The sequence below is a fragment of the Onychomys torridus genome, chromosome 17, assembly GCF_903995425.1.
Source record: "Onychomys torridus chromosome 17, mOncTor1.1, whole genome shotgun sequence".
NCBI lineage: Eukaryota > Metazoa > Chordata > Mammalia > Rodentia > Cricetidae > Onychomys > Onychomys torridus.
The window spans coordinates 20,199,298-20,220,938 of NC_050459.1; the positions used below are offsets into that span (position 1 = coordinate 20,199,298).

The window sequence follows — 21,641 nt, forward strand, 5'->3', positions numbered from 1 at the left end:
GCGGCGGCGGCGGCGACGGCGGCGGGAGCTGGCGGCGCGGAGATCCGGACGGAGGCCGAGGCCGGGGCTGTGTGCCGGGCGCCTAGGAGAGGTGTGCAGTTTTCGATCGAAGCCCCGGGACCCCGCTGCCCTTCGGGGCCGCCAGCCTCCGGCTCCTCTCCGGCACCAGCAGCTACTCGGCGACCCCCGTCCGGCCGCCTCCCCTTCGCTCCGCGTCGCCCGCAGCCTTCCGTCTGCCCGCAAACGAGCCCGGCCGGCCGGGCCGTGGCCCTCCTCAGTGCCGGCCGCCATGGCAGGGGCGCTCGGCGCGAGGGAAATCTAGTCCGAGGATTTCATGCGGCCTAGCTCGGTTCCGTCTCTTGCGCCCGCGGTCCCGGCAGCTGCCGGCAACCCAGCCCCTCTTCGGGCCTCCGTGTCTCTCCTGTGATCGTACTGACACGGCCGGGGGGTTAGAATGGAACAAACTGAAGGTAAAGTGCGTGTGTGTGTGTGTGTGTGTGTGTGTGTGTGTGTGTGTGTTGCGCGTCAGGGCTCAGGAGGCTCCTTGGGGTGGGGGCGACCTAAGACCTAGACGCCCGTAAGGAGTGAGACCCTGGAAGGGGAGTTGCCGCGGGTGGTCTGAAAGGGTTCGAGGAAATAAGAGCAGATGGTAAGGTGGGTGTGGAAGGAATTGGGAGGTGGGGCAGGTAGGCTTGGGATATGATGTAGTGGTGCTGAGCTGGGAATTGGGAGTAGAGGTGGGATGGGGGCGGGGATAAGGATGCAAACGGGGGAGGGGGAGGGAAGAAGAGTTGGATTTGGACATTAGAGACCTCGGTAGACTGCAAATTAGGGAGGTCTGGACTGGAGTGTGGAAACTAGAAGAGTTGGGGAAAGGGATAGGATAGGATTGATGGGGAACGAGGCATCTTCTGGGAATCAAGGGAGAAACTAGTGAATCAAAGTGGAGGAAAAGATAAGATTAGGAAATGGGGATGAAAATGATTGTGTGAGGATGCAATAGGAGGGTAGGAAATAGACGCAGGAAACTGAAAGACGTACGATTCGGCTAGGGAAGGACATTAGCTGAGTGTTGGAAGGGATGAGAATTATCGACCAGGCGTCACAGAGTGTGAGGAAAAGAGGGATGGGGATTCTTGAGGTGGTTAGAAAGGAAAGCCTTTTGTTCCTATATTTGTGTGTATTCTGTCTTGTATTTCAAGGCTACAGAAATAGAGAAGCTAGTGGTTACGGGGTTATGATTGTTGTGAAATGAGGGAGGTGTGGGTGTTACTGTTCTGAGAGAAGAAGAGATGTGTTTGTGTTATGGTAGGGAGACAGGGAGAGACATGGCCATAATTTGATGGTTTTGGTGAGGGAGTAAAGACTATTCAGATTTAAAGGGGGCAGGGGCAGCCATGTTTGCTACCAGGCACTGCAGTGTAAATAAATTCCTTTTCCTCTCCGACATCTGCGTGAATCTGGAACGGACCGGTTCACATTGTTACACCCCCCCCCCACTTCTATTCATGAACTTCTCTTACCTCTTTGGTCATTTACAATTACTCATAACCACCAAAGGAGGTAGCGATGTTTTCCGTCTTGTGTGTTTTGCTGCTTCTCCCTTTCTTTCCTCTTCTGGTTGCAAAAAAAAAAAGCATACTGATAAATTGCAGTGTAAAATTTAACCCTTTTTATAAATTTAAAATTAGATTTCTTTTTACTAACTGAAGAAATCATTACTATGGTATTTCAAACATGACTGTGAAAAGTCTTAAATATTGATTGGTTTCAGACACCTCAAGCAAGTCAACATTTTTTTTTCTTTTTCTTTTCTTTCTTTTTTTTTTTTTTTTTTGCAGTTCTTTAAGTAAACAAGGAAATTGCCTTGGTTATTTTACTTGGGGCACTCTTAGGCAGGGGTGGGGAAGATCACCCTGTGGTAGATTATCTGCTTGCCTAATTTTGAATATTGGAAAATTAGAAACGTTCCTGGTGATATGTGATAGGTGATATGCATGTTATGAATAATGTTTTTTTAATTAGCTTTCTATCACCTCTTCGCTTTGCTTTCATGTGGCTGGCTCAGTGCAGTCTGGAAATGCCAGTTCAGCCCAGCACTGTGATCTGTGAAGTGGGCATGTAAGCTTTAGATCTGCATTGAGTTGCCAGCCTTTAGGGGGCAGGTGCATGGGAAGTTCTGTCACTCCCAGGAAAGCTACATGTTCTTTCATGTATTCTGATCTAACTACTTGTATGGTTCTGACTGGTTCCTAAGGGTCTAAGTCTTGACAAAGTGGATAAATTGGTATTGGGTGAAATCTGTTTTCTTTTCATATTGAAAAGGATTCAATATGCGCCTTACTTAAAAAAACGATTGTAATTGTGGTAATCCAAACTTTAGCCCATGTGTTAATATTGAAACTGTTTTCTAATACCAGCGAGCCCTGTTAACTGTTTAATGGGCTCAATCCATTCGTACTACAGACTGATTCAACTAATCTTAGTACTAATGTTTTCTCAATTTTTATGGGGTTTGGTGGAAAACTTAAATTTAATATTGTTGGAGTACGATTTTCTGAGATTAGACTTGACATAAATGTTGGATTTATAATGGGGTATTTTGATTTGACAATATATAGTCTGAACTTTTTTTTTTTTTAAATTTTGGGGACAAATTCTGTTCAAAAAAGCCATTTAGCATGTACTTGGAATTTATTTTGATACAGATATTTTATTTGTATTTCTTTCTTGGTTGACATATTATTTGTAATTGGTAAACTTAGGTGCATGAACTATTAGTGCCACTATTTTTAGGAAAATGAGCAATTGTATATTACAATAGAAAACATCTATTTGGAAGCTTGAATGAACTGTCTTAGAATGTTCTGTTCTGGGTTCCTTGGATAGGTATCCATTCAGTGAAGAAGGATACTGTAGTTATTAAACACCCAAAATCTAAATCTGCACTGTGCTCATCATCAGCCTAGTTGGTACTTACAATTTTTTTTGGGGGGGTTGTTTTGTTTTGTTTTGTTTTCTGAGGCAGAGTTTCTCTGTGTAAAAGTTCTGGCTGTCCTGGAACTCAATTTGTGGATCAGGCTGGCCTTGAACTCACAAAGATCCATTTGCCTCTGCCTCCCAAGTGCTGGGATTAAAGGCGTTCGCCACCATGCCCAGCTACAATTTTTTTAAATTATTTTTTTGTGTACGAATGTTTTTCCTGTATTTATGTCTGGGTCCATGGAGGCCAGAAGAGGGTTCTTTGGAATTGGAGCTATGAATGGTTATGAGCTGCTTTGTGGCTGCTGGGAATTGAACCTGGGTCTTCTGGAAGAACAGCTAGTGCTTTTAACCACTGAGCCATCTTTCTGACTCTGATCTATGCCCCCCCCCCCCACCCCCGGCCCCCCAGACAGGGTTTCTCTATAGCTTTGGAGCTTGTCCTGAAACTCACTCTATAGAGCAGGTTGGCAGGAATTCACAGAGTGAGTACTGGGTTTAAAGGCACGCGCCACCACTGCCTGACAATCCTAATATTTTTTACTTATTTATTGAGACACAGTCTCATATGTCCCAGGCTGGCCTCAAACTTTCAGTATAGCTGACCTTGAACTTCTGATCTTCCATTTGACATGTGCTAGCATGCCTAGTTCATGGAGAGCTGGGGTCCCACCTAGGGCTTTAAAAGCACTTTGCCAACTAAACTACATCCCTCCTCCTTTTTTTTTTTTTTTTTTTTTTTTGAGTGGCAAATTCACAGATGGTCTTATAATGATTAAAGGAATCTTGAATGAAGGAAGTTAATTGCCCACAAAACTTGTTTGTTTGTTTTTTGGCCTAACTGTCCGGAGACACTCTAAAGACAATAGTTTCTGGAATTTTAAAATAATAGCCATAACATACAGTGATGGCTATAGTCCTTGCAGTGTGCTCTGCTGGTTCCTCAGGAATGGTTTCCTTTTACCTTCCCTGTGGTTTTCTGAGACTCGACTTCTAACTGCTTTTTGCAAATGGAGAAACAGGCTAGATAACAACATTACAAGTGTTAGTAAATATTTAAATAGCCAGGCTGGTATTTGAGTATAGCTCTTTTGGATTAGAGAACCCAGAGCAGCAAACTGTTTGTTAGTTTCTTCTTTAAAGTCATAAGAATAACACATGCTTGTTATTTAAAATATTTCAAAAGAATAGTGCCCGGGTTGTCACTATAACTACTTGGAAGTGTCTTGAGTGTAATACAGTTTCTGTGGATTTACTTAATACACATATCATGGGCTCACCTTCTAATTCTAGAACCCAGGCCTCTGAGCTACCCCTTGGCCTTTTCTTCTTTTATTTCAAGTCGCTCAAGCTGGAACTCGCTGTCTTCCGTGTATCTGAGACCCTGCGCAGCACAGCGCGGGCTGCTGTTTTGCTTAACTCAGTTAGCAGGCCTGTGGACCTGCAACTTTTGGTTCAGAGTCCAGTAGTGGTCCATTTTTTGGAATACTACCACTTAAGTTAACCCATTTGTTTGTTTGTTTTCATTTTTCTTTTTCTTTTCTTTCTTTCTTTCTTTCTTTTTTTTTTTTTTTTTTTTTTTTTTTTGAGGCAGGGTTTCACTTTGTAGCTCGGGCTGTCCTGGAACTCCCTGTATAGATCAGGCTAGCCTCGAACTCACAGAGATCCATCTACCTCTACCTCTGCCTCCTGAGTGCCGGGATTAGGACCAGCTAAGTTAATCATTCTTTTGCTGTTATAAGAATATGGTTGATTTTGACTACATTTGTGACAGTCTGTTCGAATGGAAGATAAATGGTACAACCTAACTTATTTTACAGGAGGAAAAAATTGAGGCCTGTAGAAAAGTCCAAGGCTTTGGTGATAAACTAGTGACTTGTCTCAAGACCATATTACTTTGCTTCCTTGCTATGAAAGTCTTTGAGCTGAGAGGGAATGAGCTGAGGTCAGGCAGCATCAGTCAGTATGAGTTCCAGGGAGTTGCAGTGAGGCACGGATGGGTTCATGCTTACGTTGTTTTTTTCACACTTCAACAGGTAGCATATGGACAAAATGTTTTTATGTGTAAATTCACTATATCCAGGCTATCTTGAAGTTTGTGTTTTGTGTAATGAAATAGGTTTTGACAGAATTTTCCTTGTTGTAATAAAATTGTCAGCGAAATAGTTAGGAATGGAGGAAAAAAAAATCAGAAAACTAGTCTTGGTCCCAAAGTAAAATTGAGATGCTGGTCAAGTTTTCTTTTTGTTTGTTTGTTTGTTTTTTGGAGCAGAGGATCGAACCCAGGGCCTTGTGCTTGCTAGGCAAGTGCTCTACCACTGAGCTAAATCCCCAACCCCTGTTTGTTTTTTTAATGAGCTGAAAATACTTAATTAAAAACAATAGTTTTAAAAACATTGCAGGCCTGACATGGTGGCACATGCTTTTATTCCCAGCACTTGAGAGGCAGAGGTGAGTGGAGCTCTGAGTTCAAGGCTAGCCTGGTCTACATAGTGAGACCCTGTCTCAATTAAAAAAAAAATCTAGGAGACACTATTGATTAATTTTTTAAATTACTTTTTCCTATCACAAAAATATGTTCCCATAAATTCATATTAAATGAATTCATTTAAACTTACTGTATATAGCCCAGGCTAGCATACCTAATTCATGCCTTTTTCTACCTTGTCTCTCAACTGCTAGAATTATAGTTTTGTGCCACTGTGCCCAACTTACTGAATCTCTTAAAGCAAAAATTCTTACCTGTTGTAGATATTAAAGACTGGAGTTAGACAGTCGTTAGTTGCCATGTGGTTGCTGGGAACTGAACCTAGGTCCTCTAGATGAACAGCCAGTGCTCTTAACCACTGAGCCATTTCTCCAGCCCAGACTTATGCTACTCTTTCCCAGGGTTTATAAAGCCAGTGATTGTATTTTATTGGCATAAAGATAGATGAATGGACTAGAGTCCAGAAATATATAATTATCAAAAATAGTTGCCAAAGCTGCGTGGTGGTGATGCAGGCTTTTAATCCCAGCACTTGGGAGGCAGAGGCAGGGGCATCTCTGTGAGTTCAAGGCCAGCCTGGTCTGCAGAGTGAGTTCCAGGACAGCCAGGGCTACAAAGAGATATTCTGTGTCAAAAAACCACATACACACACACACACACACACACACACACACACACACACACACTCTCACACACACACACAGAGTTGTCAAATATGAGGCCAAGAGTGGTAAACACTTAGGATCCCAGCACTCAGGAGGTTCTCAAGTTTGGGACCAGTCTGGTGTAAACAGTGAGACTTTCTCTCAAACAACAACAACAACAACAACAACACACACACACACACACACACACACAGAGTTAAATTGTGTTATATACATCTTTACTGATCATTTATAAAAAGGAATAAATGATAAACACAGCATGGATGAAGCTTGAGTTAATTCTGCTAAGTGAAGCTCGACCAAAAAAGAAAATATATTCTATGATTCCAAACAAAAGTCATATGCATACTGTTCCACAGTGACAAGCAGATCAGTCCCAAGAAATTAAATTTGTTAAAGCTTTAAAAAGATTTAGAAGTTGGTATTCATAAAAATCTGTTTTTCAATGCAATGCTGTTTTTAGTTTTACTTCAGAGAGGGGAAAAGGTATTAGCTTTTGAAGAAGCAATTCAAATGATTTTTTTTTTTTTTTGTTAATAAACAACACATCCATCACTTGTGTTTTTAAATAAGTAATGAGCTTTATTTCTTTTCGTAAACAAATCTTTTCGTAAATATTAATATGAAGGGCCTGTGGGTGAGACGGCTCAACAGGTGAAGGACTTGCCACCATACTTGACAGACAGCCTGAGTTAGATCCCTGGGACCTTCCTGACGGAGAAGGAGAACCGACTTCTGCGATTACCCACACCCACACAGACACTCGCACAGCGGATTTCATCTTCCAGAATTAAAAAGACGGACTTAGGAACTAGATGCACTGCAGTGAGCTCACTTAGAAGTCTGGCTGTCTTATTTCACTGTGTGTGTCCAGATGTGAGTGCCGGTGTGTGTCCTTCCACTCTGAGGGCCAGGGAGCAAACTCAGGAAGTGAGGCTGTCCAGGCAAGTCTCTGACTCCCTCAACAGCCTGCCTGCCTGTCCTAGCTTGTGTTTTGTAAAAGCATACAGTTTCATTTTCATTTTTACTACTAACCTTAGGAAGTACATAGTTCTCTGAACACTGCTAGAGCATGGATAACACCTCTATAGTGGGACGTGAAAAAGTAAAAGACGTATTTTGAATTTTGTGAATTAGGAAATGGTGGTTTTGCTGGATGAATGTGTGTTGTTTCTCCTGTAGCACATTGGCCATTAACAAGATTTCGAATTTGAGAAGCATCCCTGAAGGAGGATTCTTAGTGTATTTAAAAATTAATAGGCGTGGCATTTGTTTGTTTGTTTGTTTTAAGATGGGGCGGTCTCCAGTAGCCCAGGCTGGCTGCCCACCACTGAACTCCCCATGTAACTGGAGGCCTTGAACAAGTGCTCAGTATGTGCATGTGCTACATGAACCAGATAGGAATCCCTTGTTTTCTTTTTTTCCTCTTTGAGATGGACTGGCCTCAACCTGTTATGTGGAGGAGGCTAGCCTTGAACTCTTGTTTGTACTGCCTCCATCTTCCAAGTGCTGGGGTTTACAGACATGTATCACCAAGCTGGGGGAAGATATGAATCTCAATCAGGACTAATGTTGAGGAGAAAGCAAAGGGAAAAAATGAAAAAGAATTATATACATTATAGTTTTCATGTAAGCTATATAATAACATTTTATATGGTACCCTCTTAGGTTGTTTTATAAATACCCACACAATAACTCCAGTTTTTTAAAAATGAATTTGAAAGCACAATACTTATTTAATTTAGGAATGGGAGAATTTGAAATTTCCTAGATGCCTCAAACCAAAAAGAGTGCCATCTAATATAGAATAAGTCTTCAGATTTCAGTCTACTTCAAAATTACTATTTTTTCAAAATTTATTTATCTATTTATCTAGTGTGCATTGATGTTTTGCCTGTCTATATGTCTGTGTGAGTGATACAGTTGTGAGCTGCCATATGGATACTGGGAATTGAACCCCAGTCGTCTGGAAGAGCAACTGAGCCATCTCTCCAGTCCCCCCCAAATTGTCTTTTAATAAACCAATTTTTATTTATTAATTTCTTCCGTTTAGAATGTTCTTTGCCTCAATTCGCTTGCTGTAGCCCTTCAAAGAAAATGACATTGGATTTACTTTTTCAATATGAAGTTCTTAGAACTAGTGAACTTTAATTTGAAGTCTTAACAGCTTTTTCAACACTGCAATGCTGAGGACCTTAAAGACTTTCCTTGCCTTTTCAGCTGCTAACATGGTGTCAGCACTGGCAGCTTTCTCACTGTCCATAGAAACCAATTCGGATAAGTAGATCAGTTGGCTGGCTTTTCTCTCTTTCTCTTTCTTTCTTTCTTTCTTTCATTCATTCATTCATTCATTCATTCATTTTGTTTTCACAACAGGGTTTCTCTGTGTAGGCCTGGCTGTCCTGGAACTTGTTCTGTAGACCAGGCCGGCCTCAAATTCAGAGATCCACCAGCTTCTGCCTCCTGAGTGCTGGACTAAATTTGTGAGCAACCACCACCTAGCTTTTATTGGTTGGTTGGTTGGTTGGTTGGTTGGTTGGTTGATTGATTGAGACAGGGTTTCTCTGAGTATCCCTGGCTGTCTGGGAACTCTCTCTGCTCTCAAGTGCATGTAAGGTGCTGCCTGCTAGAATTCTAGATACTTTGAAGTCAAAGACAGGCGGTCCCTTGACTGCTGGAGTGTGAGACCAGCTTGAGCAGCTTGGGAAGAGCACATCATAAAGACAAACAGATTTACTGCTGGCAGGGCAGAGTGCTGCACACTTAATCCCAGCACTTGGGAGGCAGAGGCTGGCAGATCTCTGTGAGTTGGTGGCCAGCAGTTTGGTCTACACAGTGGCTCAGGCCGGCAAGGACTAGACAGTGAGACCTGGTCTCAAGGGGAAAAAAGCCTGAGTAGATGGCTCATCTGGTAAAGGTATTTTCCACCGAGCTTGACAAATTGAGTTTAATGCCTGGAATCCACATGGTGAAAAGGAGAGAATTGGTTTTCCTAAGTTGTCCTGTGACTTCTACATAAGCACTGTGGTCCATGCATGTTTCTGCCTCTGACACACACATAAATAAATGTAACTAAATTAATAAAGTAAAACATTTTGATTCAGATTTGATTTATAAATACCTTCTTTAAAAATGGCTCAGGGGAGGTGGCGCACGCCTTTAATCCCAGCACTCCAGAGGCAGAGGGCAGGTGGATCTCTGTGAGTTCGAGGCCAGCCTGGTCTGCAGAGCTATTCCAGGAGACAGCCAAGGCTACACAGAGAAACCATGTGGGGGGGGGGGGGGAGTACATGGACAGTGTGTTCTACCCATCTATTCGACTGTAAGAGATTTGCTTTGATCTGACTGACCTTTATCCCAGTAGTTGTTCTGCAGTTGTGTTTGCTTTAAGCCAGTTAGTAGAACTGTGTGTGTGTTGGGTGTGGTATATGCACGTTTATGTGCACCTGTGTGCATAAGCACAGAGTTGTTGGGTATCCTTCTTCTCTCTCCCTCCCTGCCTGTTTCCTCTGAAGCAGGGTCTCTCCCTGTACCTGGACTTGTATTCTTTTTCCTACTAGCAAGCCTCTAAACCTTCTGTTTCTGCCCCCACAGTACTGGGGTTGCAAACGTGCATTTGTGAGCTCATGCCTAGCTTGTTATGTGGGTGCTGTGATCGAAACTCAGATCCTCGTGGCTATGCAGCAAGTGCTCTCAACCAGAGCGCCACCTCTCCAACTCCCTCCCCTCTTGGCTGGGGCCCAAGTTGAGATGTGAGTTCCTACCCCACTTCACCTTTTCACCAAGGGTTAATATTCTTGTTGTTGAGTAGAGATGACTACTTCTTAGTTGTAGAGCTGCAGATTGAAAGTGCTAAGTACCTAGACTGGAGCAGGCATGTAGTTGGTAATCCGTACTTCTTAAAAACAGAAGTAATGTATTAGAGGCTGAGAGCGTGGCTCAGCAGTAGAGTGTTTCTCTGTGCATCAAGAGGCCCTGGGTTTGATTTCTGGCATTAAAAAAGAGAGAAGGAAGAAAGGAAACCCTGTTTGCAGATGAGGTTGTCTGTAATTATGTGTCTAGTGGATGAAGAAATGAACTCACTTGGTTGCCTTAGTAGATGTTAAAATATGTTGGAGCAGCATCTTTGCATAGGTTGTGTGGGTGTTCTCAGAAAGAGAATTCGTGTTGGTACAAGTATGAACAAGAAGCTAACTTTCCAGTCCAAATTGCCTTCCACTGATGTTATTGTAACATGATTCGTCTATAACTGAACCAGTGCTCAGTGTTCTGATGAAACAAGGAAGTGATGTAAAATTTGACTGTAATTGAGTCTAAAATCCCGAAGTGATAGAACTAGTGAAACAAAGCAGAAAACACCAGATGTCGCTATAGGAAACTAAAACTTTAGGTTTTTAGTTTTACGTATTGCTTAGTACTTTAAAACACGTATTACTTTGTCTTTTTTTTTTTTTTTTTGGAGGCAGAGTTTCTCTGTGTTACAACCCTCGCTGACCTGGACTCCCTCTGTAGCCCAGGCTGGCCTCAAACTCATAGAGACCCACCTTCCTCTGCCTCCGAGTGCTGGGATTAAAGGTGTGCGCCGCCGCCGCCGCCACCACCCAGCTTCATTTTTTTTTTTGGATTTGAGGATAGAAGAGAATCTAAGGTATGAAAAAGTAAAATGAACATTTATAAAACTCTAAGAACCAACTAGCTGTGGTGGCTCACACCTGTAATCCCAGCACTCAGGAGGCAGAGTCAGGCGGATCGCTGTGAGTTCAAGGCCAGCCTGGTCTACAGAGTGAGTTCCAGGACAGCCAGGTCTGTTGCACAAAGAACCCCCCCCCAAAAAAAAAAGAGTGCTTACTGTTCTTGCAGAAGACCTAGGTTTCTTTCTAACTCCCACATGGCTCACAACTGCTTGTAACCCCGTTCCAGGGGATCTTGTGCCCCGTTCTGACCTCCATGGTCTCCTGTACCCATGTGTTACACATACAGTATATATACATAGGCTCAGGTGCATGTACATACATAAATCAATACTTTCTAAAAAAGAAGTTGCTTAGTTTGTAGTAACTTTCAGTAGTTTGCGATGTGGGGCGGTGTGACTATGTAGTCCAGGCTATCCTCTAAATCCTGAGCTACATTACAGGACTTTAGCGCGCTGTAAGTGGGGAATTTCAAGTGAAAGTTTCGGGAACTATTTAAAGTGATAGCAACAAAGCTAACCAGATTGTGGAGTAGCATAGTTATACTTAATTTTTTTGTTCTGTCAAAATTTTTTAAAATATAAAGAGAAAAATTAGAGGAAAATTTATAGCTTTGGATATGTTTTGATTACTTAGAAAATTTTATGAAGACAGTATGCTAGTCATGCTGATTTTGTACCTCTAAAATCTTATGTAGCTAAGCATTGGATGTAAATTTCATTTAATGTTTGATATTTCAAATAAAAGTCATTAAATAATGTTAAGGCAATTGAGGCTTAATTAATTTAATTTAAAAGCCATATATGTCCATGTCAAGATAAAAACCCAAGCTATACATTCATCTGTGGACATCTAGGAGGAATGGCATCTCTTCCCATTGTTTGGAGTCATTTTAGATACTTCATCATATGGTTTAATGTCCATTTACACTGTACGTCAGAGCCCAGAGGGGTTAGATCTCCAGATTGGCACACTGAGTTAGAAGTTTCTTTCTTCCCCTCCCTCCCTTCCGCCATCCCTCCCTCCCTTCTTTCTTCCTTCCTTCAAGACACAGTCTCACTGTGTAGCTCTGGCTGTCTTGGAACTCTCTATGTAGACAAGGCTGGCCTAGAACTCACAGAGACTCTTCTGCCTCTACCTCCTAAGTTATGGGACTAAAAGAGTGAACCACTAAAGGGGTGAGCTACTACGCCCAGCTCTTAGAAGTTTCATGACAAGGCTGGAGAGATAGCTCCATGGTTAAGAGCACTGGGTGCTTTTCCAGAGGACCTGGGTTCAATCCCCAGCACCAGTGTAGTAGCCCACAGCTGCCTGTAACTCTAGCTCCAGGGAATCCAACACCTTCTCCTGGGCTCTGAGGGCTCCAGGCATAGACATGATGCAAGACATCCATGTAGGCAAATCACCCATACAAGTAAAACTAAAAAATTTTTTTCAAAAGTCTCCTGACTATGATTCAAGTCACATGACTTTAAGACCAGTATTAATAGTATATGCTTTTACTCTGTGGACATTCTGCTTGTCCCTGGGTTTATCTGACATTTTATTCTAGCATGAAGTATGATTGCTTAAATGTCTGTGTATGTGATCTCTCTTCTTTTATTTCTTTTTTCTTTTTTTGAGACAGGGTGTCTCTATGTAGAATCATGTTGGCCTTGAGCTCACAGAGATCCACCTGTCTCTGCCTGAGTCTTGAGTGCTGGGATTAAAGGTGTGTGCCATCATGCCAGGCTGATTTCTTTCTTGCATCATAATATTTGCCCATTTCTTCAGAGTGTTCATGACTAACTTTATTTCTGTCATCTTGGAAGAACGTTTTCCTGAGGTTGTTTGAAGGACGGTGTTTTACTAGATCAATGCTGTGCGATCAGCGCTGTGTGGTAGAGCTTTGAGGTAATGGAGAGAACTGAATTTCCTTTTGAGATACGGTCTTCAGCCCAAGCAGCCTCAAACTTGCTATGTATGACCTTGAACTTCTGACTATAGGCATGAACCACCACCACCAGCAGCTAGGGATGGACCCCCCCTTTTTTTTTATAGAAACTTAAACAATTTATATTATGTGTATTTATTGTGTCTGTGTGTGAATATACATGTGCATGAAGATGCCTGAGTTGGCCGGAAGAGGGCATCTGGAGCCAGAGTTACAGGCAATTGTGAGACACCTGATGTGGGTATTGGAATCTGAACTCTCCTCTTCTACAGGAGCAGTGAACTCAGAGCAGTGAGCTCTTAACCACTGAGCCATCTCTCCAGCCAGCATTCGATATTTAAATGTCTTCCCCGGAGAATGTTTGCTATAAAGTCTCACCCCCTGCATGTTTACTATTTTTGAAGTTAACAAACCCATTCACATAAAATAGCTTATTAATAATAATTGTTTGAAACCCAGAATACAGGCTGGTGAGATGTCTCAGAGGGTAAAGGTGCTTGCTGCCAAGCCTGTGCAGACCTGAGTTTGATTCCCTGGTACCTGGAATCCATATGGTGGAGGGAGAGAACCAATTCCTGCAAGTAGCTCTCCAATCTCCATATGCACAACTTGGTACTTACTCATGTGTGCCCACCCCCAGTTTAAAAAAAAAAGTTGAAAAGGACAGTTTTGAAGTTCTTTATTTTTGTTTTGTTTTGTTTTGTTTTGGTGTGGGATGGAACCTGGAATTTGGCTTCTGCTGCTTAGGTACAGTCCCTAAAATTTTTTTATTTTTAGATTTATGTTTGGGTATTTTGCCTACATGTATGTTTGTGTACCACATGCATGCTTGCAGAGGTCAGCAGAGGCCATCAGATGCTCTAGAACTGGAGTTACAGGCTGTCGTGAGCCACCATGTGGGTGCTGGGAACTGAACCTGGGTCCTCTGCAAGAGAACCAGTGCTTGTAATCTCTGAGCCAGCTCTTCAGTTTCCCTAAAATCCTTTTAGTCACTGGAACTAACAACAGCATATAGACTTCTGAGCAATAAAGTTTTGTTTTTGTTTTGTTTTGTTTTTGTTGTTTTTCAAGGCAGGGTTTCTCTGTGTAGTCTTAACGGTCCTAGAACTCATTCTGAAGACCAGGCTGGCCTCAAACCCAGTGATATTGCAATAAAATGTTTTAAATGTAGACTTTATGTCTGTATCTTTTGGACTAGTGCATGCTTATACTTGGGAAGTGGAGGCAGGAGCATCTGAAGTTTGAGTTCTTCGGTTATACAGTGTGTTGGAAGACAGCTCAGGTTACCATAAGACTTTTTCTTCCTTCCTTCTTCCCTCCTCCTTTTTTTTTTTTTTTTTTGAGATAGGGTTTCTCTGTGTAGCTTTGGATCCTTTCCTGGATCTCGCTCTGTAGACCAGGCTGGCCTCGAACTCACAGAGATCCGCCTGCCTCTGCCTCCTGAGTGCTGGGATTAAAGGTGTGCACCACAAGGCCAGGCTTCCATACAAATTTTAAAATATATATTATTGTATATGTATGTTTGGCCTGCAAATATATACAAGTATGTGTGTATATATGTCTATAAATGTGCACATACACGCATACACACACACACACACACACACACACACACACACCATGTGCTTGCTCCTGGAGGTCAGGAAAGGATGTCAGCCCCATGGAGTTGGAGTTACAGATGGTTGTGAGTCTCCATGTGGGTACTAGGAATTGGACCCAGATCTTCTACAAAGGTATCAGTGCTCTTAGCCATGGAGTAAATTCATTAGCCCCTGCATATTCTTAAACGATGGAACAATTATCTAAATTGTAAATGAAAGCCTTTATTTAGAGGACTTGTTCGTAATTTTCGTAATTGTGTGTGTGTGTGTGTGTGTGTGTGTGTGTGTGTGTGTGTGTGTATTTTGGTATGTGCTCATATGTGTTGGCTGCTCTCACTGTGTGGGTGCATGTAGAGGCTAGAGGCTAGTGTTACAGTGTCTTTTATTATTTCTCTACCCTAAGTTTTTTAGGATTTCTTTTATGCATGTAAATGTTTTGCCTGCTGCCTGTCTGCACCACATTCGTGCAGCTGGAGGAGGTAAGAAGAGCATGTCTGGTCCATGGGACTGCAGATAGAGATGGTTCTGAGCTCCATGTAGAGACTGGGAATTGAACCCAGGTCCTCTTCAAGAGCAGCAAGTGATTTTAAGCCATCCTTCCAGCCCCCACTTCTTCCAACAAAGTTTTTCAGTAAACTTGGAGCTCATCATTTTAGCTGGACTGACCAGCAAGCCCCTGGTACCCACTGTTTTCATCCCTCCAGCACTGGGGTTATAGATGTGCACTCGGCTTGTGTGGGTACTGGGGACTGAAATTCTGTAGCAAGAACTTTGCTCACTGAGTTATCCTCTGATTCTGTCATTTATTTTTACAAAATAAATTTCTACTTAAAGTTATTCATTAGAAAAATGCTTGCTTGATACAGTTTTTTTGTGTTGTATAGAATAAGCTTTTAAAAACATAATAATTTATTATCTTAAACATATTTTTGGTTACTTATTTTTATTTCATATATGAGTGTTTTTCTTGCATGTATGTATGTATTCCGTATACATGCCTTGTGTTTTGGAGGTCAGAAGCGGGTGTTGGATCCCCTGGAACTGGAGTTACAGATAGTGGTGAGCACCATGAGGATGTTGGGAACTAAACCAGGGTCCTGTACAAGAGCAGCAAGTGCTCTTAACCTCTGAGCTGTGTCCAGACTTCCCTCCCCAACTTTGTTTTTCTGAGATAAGGTCTCATTGTATCGCCCTGACTGAGCTGCAGTTTATAGAGATCTACCTGCCTCTGCTGGGATTGAAAGTGTCCACCACCGGCTCCTTCCACTATTTTGAATGCCTTCACTGTTCTTTCTAACCCTCTCCAATGAATTCCGTACAGGCTCCTTGTCGTTATTTTACGCCCAGTGGACTAATTAATACAGGAGAGATTGTCTTCTGCTGTCTGTGCATTCATTCAGCGGCTTCTGTATTCATCTATTGTACGAGGGATGGAGATGCAGAAAGGAATGGGACGTGAGTGCATGGTGGGGTCTGTTGGTCGGCTTCACTGCTGTTTCTGTTTCTGGTTTTCTAAGACAGGCTTTCTCTGTGTATCCCTGCCTGTCCTGGAACTCACTCTGTAGCCCAGGCTGGTCTCGAGTTCAGAGATCTCATTCCTCTGCCTCCTGAGGGCTGGGATTAAAGGTGTATGTCACTACCAAGCACATTTTGTTTTGTGAGATAGGGTTTCACTCTGCAGCTCTGGCTGGCCTTGGACTACAGAGGTCCTCTGCCCCTCTTGAGTGCTGGGATTAAAGGTGTACTCCACCTCATGCAGCCACCCACAGAACGGCCGTTGAGAGCTGCTCTCGTCCATAGCACAAGACGGTACTGCTGCACTTTGCTTTGGATTGTAAAAGCATTTGCTGGTTATGGTGTCATACACCTTTAATCATAGTCCTTGGGAGGGGGAAGTAGAGGCAGGCAGATCTCTGAGATACTGTCTCAAAAAGACAAACATGGCCGGGCGGTGGTGGCGCATGCCTGTAATCCCAGCACTCGGGAGGCAGAGCCAGGCGGATCTCTGTGAGTTCGAGGCCAGCCTGGGCTACCAAGTGAGTTCTAGGAAAGGCGCAAAGCTACACAGAGAAACCCTGTCTTGAAAAAACATCAACAAAAAAAGACAAACATGAATTTTAGAGATTTGAACTGGCCAGTCTGTCAATAGTGAAGCTGTACACTTCAGATGTGTATGATGTTGTTGTTGAGGACAGGGTTAGGAGTAATCCATAACTCATGTCAAAAAGTCACTCTTCTTTCCCTGGTAGTCACCTTTACTAGAGGTCAAGATTCTAATATTTTTATCAGTGTAACATTATGACAGTTTCTTATAATCCCATTAACAGTGACTCAAATCTTATCTTTAATACTGATACAAAGAGTATTTCATAATGTACCTAATATGAATTGTAGCCCACTGTCTGTTTATATATGCTTGTAGAGTTATTAGACTTATGGTGGAGAATATCACGTTACATAAATACTATTTCTGAAAAGATCTTTTTAGCCAGTGACCCTTAGGTGACATGTTGTTTATCGTGTGTGTTTTCAGTATGTTTTTTAAAAAATATATTTATTTGTGTGTGCACACTGTGGTGCATGAGTAGAGGTTAGAAGACAAGGGTGGTGGTTGATTCTCTCTTGTGGGTTGTGAGGAGTTAACTCAGGTCTCAGGATTGGTGGCAAATACCTTTACTCATTGAATCATCTCATAGGCCTTATTTTTGGCATTTAATAAAACGCTTTCTAATTTTATTTTTTAATGAAAGTATTACCAGCTAAAGTAAAATTGCATATTATAACTATTAAAAGGGTTTCAAAGTAATTGGGGTAAATTTTACTTTGTTGTTTTTCTCATAGTGACCTGATTACTGGCTGACAGGCTTTGTGCTGGGCATACAAGTGATGTTGCAGAGACTTTCTGAGCTTTCTTCACCAGTTCTTTAGGAAGAAAGAGCCAGTCTCCCTGGGCAGTGGTGGCACACACCTTCTATTCCACACTCAGGAGGCAGAGGAAAGTGGAGCTCTTGAGTGTGAGGCCAGCCTGGTCTACAGGACAGTCAGAGCTACATAGTGAGACCCTGTCTCAGACAAACAACAGATAGCAGATCGGGTGCTGACTCAGTTGTTAACGTGCTCGCCACACGAGTGTGAAACCTTGACTTTGGATCCCTGGTACCGCCCCCCACCCCTACACACCAAACAAGTATAGCAGTTCACCTGTGACCCTGGAACTGGGGAGTAGACAGGTAGGATTTCTGGGAGCTTATTGGCCAGCTGTCTCAAAAGAGAAAATGGAGAGTGATATAGGAAAACCTCTAGGCCTACAAGCATATGCATACACACATGTGTACTACCCCACAGGAGCACACAACCAATGTGTAGAGTTAGCTCTAATTCATGTTAACAGCTGGTGGCATCTCAGGAACACTTACAGTTAATGGTAATAAAATATTGTGATAGTTAACCCAGTCCTGTGTTTCCTGATATTTTTTCCCATGAGAATTGATTTATTGATAATGTGCCAGGTACTGCAGTTAGTTGTGGGTGTTAAATGAGGATTTATTCCAGTGTTCTTAATACACACTTCATTCTTTCCTTAGTTTCTAGTATCTGCTCCTCCACTCCCACTTACACGGTGTGTCTTCATTAAATGCCTCCGATTTCACAGCATATCAAGAAAAACATTTCCAAAGTCTAACTCGCTTGGTACTTATATACTGAGGAACCCAGAAAGTTCTTAATTGGAACTCTCTGAGGTGCTATCTGCTGTCTGTCAGTCCAGAGAAGAGTTCAGCTCTTCTCAGCCTGGAAGAGACTGATATCCCGAATTTCACCTTCTTAGCCCTGGATTTTTTCTGCCAGGAGGGACTGGCTCGGTCTCCTTTATCTTTTATCTCTGGTGCTCAGGACTTGAGGGAATGCCGGCACTCCGTATGAAGTGAGCGTTGTTATCAGGAGTGGCCTCTGAGCGACACCTCAGCATTTCCCTTTACTGCTTTCCTCTCGGATGGCATTGTAAACAGTAGGATGATAGGGACCTTGTCTGAGTCTTCAGCCCTGGGACTTTAGATCTTAGCACAGTGTCTACCCAAGAAATGTTTGTTTTGTTAGAGAAGTCTGAATAAGTTAGGGTAAGGGGGATGGGGTAACTGGGCTGCAACATTTGGTTTCTTTCCCATTAGAGCAGCAGCAGCAGAATGGGAAGGAAGGAGCTGGCATGAGCCTTCACTGACCCTTGTCTCAGCCTACAGAGTGTAGATGACAGCAGCTGGTGTCCAGAATTGACATAGTGGAGTACTTTACTGTTCTTTCTTATATGACTGTTGTGAGGTCATGCTTACAGCACACACAGACACCCCTTTCCTTTATGACAGGATAGCCCTGAACCAGGTATTTAATGTGGTGGTGGAGTGTACGTAGAATGCTATATTAGTGGAGGAGACACTTGATCTGGCTTTAGAGCCTGGAACTCACAGGATCCTCTTGCTTCTGCCTCCCGAGTGCTGGAACTAACAGTGTTTGCCACCGTGCCCAGCTCGTCGATCCTTTTTTAAAATCTATGTGATCTGTGTGGTCAAGCAGTTGTTTCTGAGCCATTTTTAAATGCTGCATCCCTACTGTGTGCTTCTGCTGTATCACTTGTGTGCGGGCTTGGGTCTGTGACTGTGTTCTCATTCCGTTTTCTGTCTGTCCTTTCCACCGCTTCACCTTTTAATTACTGTACCTCAGTGATAAGTGATAAGCATTTTATTGTCAAGCATGATTACCATGTACATTGAAATCAGTAATGTTTTAAAGGGATAAATAAAATTTAAAGGATAAATTTTATTGTTGTGAAATATACATACTTTCATTTTTATTTATTTATTTTTTTTAAGAAAAAAAAATGTCTGCTCACTGGTGGTGGCACATATCTTTAATTCCAGCTCTTGGGAAGCAGAAGCAGGTGGATCTCTGTAAGTTCAAGGCCAGCCTGGTCTACAGAGCAAGTCCAGGACAGCTAGGGCTGCACAGAGGAACCCTGTCTCAAACAAAATCAAAAAAAGTAGAAGAAAGAAATTATCTATTTGTGGGAGGTTTTGTTTTTTGAGACATAATTCATGCTTATTAAAGCTCAGGTTTTTTTGTTGTTTTTTGTTTTTGTTTTTGGTTTTTGGTTTTTGAGACAGGGTTTCTCTGTGTAGCTTTGTACCTTTCCTGGAACTCACAGAGATCTGCCTGGCTCTGCCTCCCGAGTGCTGGGATTACAGGCGTGCGCCACCACCGCCCAGCTTAAAGCTCACTTTTTAAAGATTTATTTTTATTTTAGACAGGGTCTCACTATGTATCTCTAGTTAGCCTGGAACTTACTGTGTAGACCAGGCTGGCTTTGAACTTCTGACCTCTCCCTCCCCAGTGATGGGATCTAATGCATGCAGCATCGTGTCTGGCTAAAGCTCACTCTTCAAAGTGTACAGTGTGTGACTTCAGTGTATTTACAGGTTGTACAGCCATCATTTCTATATCCAGAGCATCACCCAGCAAGAGGCCCCAATTCCCATTACACATTTAAAAAACAAACAACAACAACAACAACAAAGCTACTTATAAAAATCTCTTTCAAAATCTGAGGCTTAGTGTAGCGTGTCGTCCAGCTACCTGAGGCTGAGCTGGGAGGACACCCTGAAAACTACAGTAACTAGATACGATTTGTGGCTTCCTTTGTGGAAAGTGAGTGAGGGCACATGAAATACAAAGTGAGTGTAGTCTCTCCTTAGTATTTATCTTTATTTAAGAACCCAATTCCAGCTGGGCGGTGGTGGCACACGCCTGTAGTCCCAGCACTCGGGAGGCAGAGGCAGGTGGATCTCTGTGAGTTCGAGGCCAGCCTGGTCTACAGAGCTAGTCCAGGACAGGTTCCAAAGCTACAGAGAAACCCTGTCTCAAAAAAACAAAAAAAAAACCAAACAAAACAAAACAAAAAAAAGAACCCAATTCCATTTATGTGTGTGTGTGTGTGTGTGTGTGTGTGTGTGTGTACACACGCACGCGCATGCATCATGCGAGCACAGGTGGTGGTCAGGATAACTTGTAGGAATCAGTTCTCTCCCCAACCTGGATTGAGCTCAGGTGGTCAGGCTTGGAGCCATCTCTTCAACCCAATTTTTTTTTTTTTTCAATTGTTTATTTTTTTAAGCAAGTAGGTTTTCCACTTAAACTCAGCAGTTAGTCATCAGGTTCGACTTCTTGTTGAAAGGCTACCTTGGAAAGTACCTTTAGTGAAAATCCACAGCACAGTTAAAGTTACTAAAACAGAATGTTAATTCTCATAGGAAAAGGCCATGCTGCCTTAATGGAATAACAATGTTTTATTAGTACGATGTTGAAAAGTCACTGAAGGAAAGGCTCCCTATAAATCATAGCCTTAAGCTTTCAGAGCTAGCCTCAGCTAAATTGATGTCAGTTAGTTCTTTTTTTCTTTTTCTTTTTTAGTTTATTTTATTAAGACAGGATCTCACTATGTAGCTCTGGCTGGCCTGGAACTCACTATGGAGACCTGGCTGGTCTGGAACTCATCTGCTTTCCAAGTGCTGGGTTTAAAGGCATGCACCACTACTCCCAGCTTGGTAGAAGTACTTTAAAATTTTGATACCATCAAATTGTCTTTATAAAATCACAGGAAAACTGAAAACAATTGTAAAGAACCTGTAGAGATAATGCCATTCTATAATGGCCTGAAAATCTGTGTGTTTGTATTACCATGAGTTACAAACCGAGAAAATGCCCAAATTTTAGTCAGAATTAACTATTTCTACCCAGAGTTTTGTATAAGTATAGATAAAATGTCATTGAAAGCAGTTCATTTTGTTTGTTGGCAAACAGTAAGTCTTGTAATCTGGTGTGTGTTCTCTCCGAGGGTAGGATAATCTAGAGACAAACGGAGCAACCACTTCCAATTGAAAGTTTGTAGTGCTGCACAAAAAAATTTCAAGCAGGATCCATTTCGTCTGAAAGATTGGCCTTCTATTGAGGTTACTGTGCCAAATTCCGGTATTGCCTTTCATCTCTGGGAAATGGATGAGATGCTTATCAATTCTAGCTACTTTTTGTGAAGGTAAACATTGTTATTCATTTCCTTTTTGGTACTGCGGAGGTGTGGTCAGGTTCTTAGAACCCTGTGGGCTTTTGTTATTTGTTTCCAAAAGCTCTACCAACATTTATAACTTAATGGTAACATTAAATTTTGAGTAGAAACAACCCATGAGAGCCTTGTACTGGGGAGGCTGAGGCAGGTGGATCTCAGTGTTTGAGGCCAGC

General features: G+C 42.4%; 1 protein-coding gene across 3 annotated transcripts in view; it reads left to right on the forward strand.

Moving 5' to 3' along the window:
• Positions 1-411: 411 nt before the first annotated feature.
• The window catches only part of Nsd3 (nuclear receptor binding SET domain protein 3), a 109,664-nt gene continuing 88,434 nt past the window's right edge, over positions 412-21,641 (forward strand). For all 3 annotated transcript variants that reach the window (XM_036209382.1, XM_036209383.1, XM_036209384.1), the window contains exon 1: positions 412-470. The gene's annotated coding sequence lies outside the window, so the exon portion shown is untranslated. The remainder of the gene's footprint in view (positions 471-21,641) is intronic.